We start from the raw sequence: 6,000 nt of genomic DNA, 5'->3' as shown, positions 1-6,000 counted from the left end.
CCTATCACATGACCTAGTCTATTTAACTCTAACATATCACATGACCTAGTCTATTTAACTCTAACCTATCACATGACCTAGTCTATCTAACTCTAACATATCACATGACCTAGTCTATCTAACGCTAACCTATCACATGACCTAGTCTATCTAACTCTAACCTATCACATGACCTAGTCTATCTAACTCTAACATATCACATTACCTAGTCTATCTAACTCTAACATATCACATGACCTAGTCTATCTAACTCTAACCTATCACATGACCTAGTCTATCTAACTCTAACCTATCACATGACCTAGTCTATCTAACTCTAACCTATCACATGACCTAGTCTATCTAACTCTAACATATCACATGACCTAGTCTATCTAACTCTAACCTATCACATGACCTAGTCTATCTAACTCTAACATATCACATGACCTAGTCTATCTAACTCTAACATATCACATGACCTAGTCTATCTAACTCTAACATATCACATGACCTAGTCTATCTAACTCTAACCTATCACATGACCTAGTCTATCTAACTCTAACCTATCACATGACCTAGTCTATCTAACTCTAACATATCACATGACCTAGTCTATCTAACTCTAACCTATCACATGACCTAGTCTATCTAACTCTAACATATCACATGACCTAGTCTATCTAGCTCTAACCTATCACATGACCTAGTCTATCTAACTCTAACCTATCACATGACCTAGTCTATCTAACTCTAACCTATCACATGACCTAGTCTATCTAACTCTAACCTATCACATGACCTAGTCTATCTAACGCTAACCTATCACATGACCTAGTCTATCTAACTCTAACCTATCACATGACCTAGTCTATCTAACTCTAACCTATCACATGACCTAGTCTATCTAACTCTAACCTATCACATGACCTAGTCTATCTAACTCTAACCTATCACATGACCTAGTCTATCTAACGCTAACCTATCACATGACCTAGTCTATCTAACGCTAACCTATCACATGACCTAGTCTATCTAACTCTAACCTATCACATGACCTAGTCTATCTAACTCTAACCTATCACATGACCTAGTATATCTAACTCTAACATATCACATGACCTAGTCTATCTAACTCTAACATATCACATGACCTAGTCTATCTAACTCTAACATATCACATGACCTAGTCTATCTAACTCTAACCTATCACATGACCTAGTCTATCTAACTCTAACCTATCACATGACCTAGTCTATCTAACTCTAACCTATCACATTACCTAGTCTATCTAACTCTAATCTGATATGACCAAGTCTGGTATGAACTTGAATATGACCTACCCATCAGTCTAGCTATCATTCCACTCCTTGGTCTAGTCTGGGTACCAGTCAGCTATCATTCCACTCCATGGTCTAGTCTGGGTACCAGTCAGCTATCATTCCACTCCTTGGTCTAGTCTGGTACCAGTCAGCTATCATTCCACTCCTTGGTCTAGTCTGGATACCAGTCAGCTATCATTCCACTCCTTGGTCTAGTCTGGGTACCAGTCAGCTATCATTCCACTCCTTGGTCTAGTCTGGTACCAGTCAGCTATCATTCCACTCCTTGGTCTAGTCTGGATACCAGTCAGCTATCATTCCACTCCTTGGTCTAGTCTGGGTACCAGTCAGCTATCATTCCACTCCTTGGTCTAGTCTGGGTAACAGTCAGCTATCATTCCACTCCTTGGTCTAGTCTGATACCAGTCAGATATAATTCCACTCCTTGGTCTAGTCTGGATACCAGTCAGTCTAGCTATCATTCTACTCCTCGGTCTAGTCTGGATACCAGTCAGTCTAGCTATCATTCCACTCCTTGGTCTCATCTGGATACCAGTCAGCTATCATTCCACTCCTTGGTCTAGCCTGGATGCCAGTCAGCGATCATTCCACTCCTTGGTCTCGTCTGTGGAGTGGAATGATAGCTGACTGGTATCCAGGCTAGACCAAGGAGTGGAATGATAGCTGACTGGTATCCAGACTAGACCAAGGAGTGGAATGATAGCTGACTGGTATCCAAACTAGACCAAGGAGTAGAATGATAGCTGACTGGTACCCAGACTAGACCAAGGAGTGGAATGATAGCTGACTGGTATCCAGATGAGACCAAGGAGTGGAATGATAGCGGACTGGTATCCAGGCTAGACCAAGGAGTGGAATGATAGCTGACTGATATCCAGGCTAGACCAAGGAGTGGAATGATAGCAGACTGGTATCCAGGCTAGACCAAGGAGTGGAATGATAGCTGACTGGTATCCAGGCTAGACCAAGGAGTGGAATGATAGCTGACTGGTATCCAGGCTAGACCAAGGACTGGAATGATAGCTGACTGGTAGCCAGGCTAGACCAAGGAGTGGAATGATAGCTGACTGGTCTCCAGGCTAGACCAAGGAGTGGAATGATAGCTGACTGGTATCCAGACTAGACCAAGGAGTGGAATGATAGCTGACTGGTATCCAGACTAGACCAAGGAGTGGAATGATAGCTGACTGGTATCCATACTAGACCAAGGAGTGGAATGATAACTGACTGGTATCCAGGCTAGACCAAGGAGTGGAATGATAGCTGACTGACTGGCATCCAGACGAGACCAAGGAGTGGAATGATAGCTGACTGGTATCCAGACGAGACCATGGAGTGGAATGACACAGGCTACATATTACCAGGGTGTGGAGTAAACTGACTGGTACCTAGGCTACATATTACCAGGTGTAGGGAGTAAAACTGACTGGTACCTAGGCTACATTTACCAGGTGTAGGGAGTAAACTGACTGGTACCTAGGCTACATATTACCAGGTGTAGGGAGTAAACTGACTGGTACCCAGGCTACATATTACCAGGTGTAGGGGAGTAAAACTGACTGGTACCTAGGCTACATATTACCAGGTGTAGGGAGTAAACTGACTGGTACCCAGGCTACATATTAACAGGTGTAGGGAGTAAACTGACTGGTACCCAGGCTACATATTACCAGGTGTATGGAGTAAAACTGACTGGTACCCAGGCTACATATTACCAGGTGTAGGGAGTAAAACTGACTGGTACCTAGGCTACATATTACCAGGTGTAGGGAGTAAACTGACTGGTACCCAGGCTACATATTACCAGGTGTAGGGAGTAAACTGACTGGTACCCAGGCTACATATTAACAGGTGTATGGAATTAAAACTGACTGGTACCCAGGCTACATATTACCAGGTGTAGGGAGTAAACTGACTGGTACCCAGGCTACATATTAACAGGTGTAGGGAGTAAAACTGACTGGTACCCAGGCTACATATTACCAGGTGTAGGGAGTAAACTGACTGGTACCCAGGCTACATATTACCAGGTGTAGGGAGTAAACTAACTGGTACCCAGGCTACATATTACCAGGTATAGGGAGTAAAACTGACTGGTACCCAGGCTACATATTACCAGGTGTAGGGAGTAAAACTGACTGGTACCCAGGCTACATATTACCAGGTGTAGGGAGTAAACTGACTGGTACCCAGGCTACATATTACCAGGTGTAGGGAGTAAAACTGACTGGTACCTAGGCTACATATTACCAGGTGTAGGGAGTAAACTGACTGGTACCCAGGCTACATATTAACAGGTGTAGGGAGTAAACTGACTGGTACCCAGGCTACATATTACCAGGTGTATGGAGTAAAACTGACTGGTACCCAGGCTACATATTACCAGGTGTAGGGAGTAAAACTGACTGGTACCTAGGCTACATATTACCAGGTGTAGGGAGTAAACTGACTGGTACCCAGGCTACATATTACCAGGTGTAGGGAGTAAACTGACTGGTACCCAGGCTACATATTAACAGGTGTAGGGAGTAAAACTGACTGGTACCCAGGCTACATATTACCAGGTGTAGGGAGTAAACTGACTGGTACCCAGGCTACATATTACCAGGTGTAGGGAGTAAACTAACTGGTACCCAGGCTACATATTACCAGGTGTAGGGAGTAAAACTGACTGGTACCCAGGCTACATATTACCAGGTGTAGGGAGTAAAACTGACTGGTACCCAGGCTACATATTACCAGGTGTAGGGAGTAAACTGACTGGTACCCAGGCTACATATTACCAGGTGTAGGGAGTAAACTGACTGGTACCCAGGCTACATATTACCAGGTGTAGGGAGTAAACTGACTGGTACCCAGGCTACATATTACCAGGTGTAGGGAGTAAAACTGACTGGTACCCAGGCTACATATTACCAGGTGTAGGGAGTAAACTGACTGGTACCCAGGCTACATATTACTAGGTGTAGGGAGTAAACTGACTGGTACCCAGGCTACATATTACCAGGTGTAGGGAGTAAAACTGACTGGTACCCAGGCTACATATTACCAGGTGTATGGAGGGAAAACGATATACTAAATATTGTGCTTCAGTTTCATTTCTTCGCACTATAGTTTCAACATAGCATGATTCTAACAGCTGTAACCTAGGTAACATGATGGTAATCAGAATCTCTAACGGGATAGTAATGAGTGTATCCTTCTTCTTACCTGTCTGGTTTACTGGGTCAACGAAGCAGAGTGAGCAGAACAAGAGAAAGAAATATCATGTTATGATATTGAGAGTTGATCAGAAACCTGAAACTGTCTGTACATTATTAGTGCTTTCCTCCTCTCCTCTCCTCTCCTCTCCTCTCCTCTCCTCTCCTCTCCTCACCTCTTGAAGAGTAGGATGGCGATGACGATGCAGACAATGAAGATGACAGCCATTACCGGCCCCACCACCCACAGAAGCCCCTCCTCCTCATCTACGATTGGCTGAGGGTCCACGTCATTGGAGGTCACGGGGTCAGAGTAAGGGCTGGTTGAATACATTGTCTAGAGAGAGAGGGAGAGAGAGAGAGAGAGGTTAGAGAGAGGGTGTGTGTGTGTGTGTGTGCACGCGCGCGTGTGTGTTTGGTTAGAGAGAGTGTGTGTTATCTGAGGCATACTCGTGTGATGAGTAACTTAAAAACCTGAAGACTTGTTAGCTAATGACGAGGCTTTAGCTCAGTGGGCTAACAGAGAGACCCAGGTTTGACCCCAGGCCAGCACGAAGAACACATGCTTCTGGTGTGTGTCTGCTAATGTGTATGTGTGTATGTGTATGTGTGTGTGTGTGTGTGAGTGTGTGTGTCCACTCCCAGCCCAAACCCACATTATTAGACAGGTCTAGCAGCGCCAGCACGAAGAACACATATTCCTGTCCGTTTTGCAGGGGGCGGTTCCGGAACTCTCCATAGCTCCTCCCATCACCGAGGGTGAACTCCTGGGGGAGGATCTTAAAGTGGGCGGAAACATAGGCCCTGGGATCGGATTGGCTGGCCGGGACCTGGCGACGGACACGCAGCGCCTGGCTCACACTGGTCCTGTTGATATCTTTCAGGAGCTGGAGGAGAGGGGGGAGTAGAGATGGATAGACAGAGGGGAGGAGAGGATAGAAAGAGGGGAGGAGAGGATAGAGAGAGGGGAGGAGAGGATAGAGATGGATAGAGAGAGGGGAGAAGAGGATAGAGAGAGGGGAGGATAGAGAGAGAGGAGGAGAGGATAGAGAGAGGGGAGGAGAGGATAGAGATGGATAGACAGAGGGGAGGAGAGGATAGAGAGAGGGGAGGAGGGGATAGAGAGAGGGGAGGAGAGGATAGAGAGAAGGGAGGAGAGGATAGAGAGAGGGGAGGAGAGGATAGAGAGAGGGGAGGAGAGGATAGAGAGAGGGGAGGAGAGGATAGAGATGGATAGACAGAGGGGAGGAGGGGATAGAGAGAGGGGAGGAGAGGATAGAGATGGATAGACAGAGGGAGGAGGGGATTGAGAGAGGGGAGGAGAGGATAGAGAGAGGGGAGGAGAGGATAGAGAAAGTGGAGGAGAGGATAGAGAAAGGGAGAAGAGGATAGAGAGAGAGGGAGGAGAGGATAGAGAGAGGGGAGGAGAGGATAGAGACAGGGGAGGAGGGGATAGAGATGGATAGAGAAAGGGAGGA

General features: G+C 46.0%; 1 pseudogene; it reads right to left on the bottom strand.

Annotated features, from left to right (window-relative positions):
- Positions 1–4,694: 4,694 nt before the first annotated feature.
- Positions 4,695–6,000, bottom strand: part of LOC118960779 — a 46,595-nt pseudogene continuing 45,289 nt past the window's right edge.

The sequence above is a fragment of the Oncorhynchus mykiss genome, unplaced genomic scaffold, assembly GCF_013265735.2.
Source record: "Oncorhynchus mykiss isolate Arlee unplaced genomic scaffold, USDA_OmykA_1.1 un_scaffold_639, whole genome shotgun sequence".
Taxonomy (NCBI): Eukaryota; Metazoa; Chordata; class Actinopteri; order Salmoniformes; family Salmonidae; genus Oncorhynchus; species Oncorhynchus mykiss.
The sequence above is the reverse complement of the archived record's forward strand: the minus strand, read 5'-3'. Positions and strand labels throughout refer to the sequence as shown.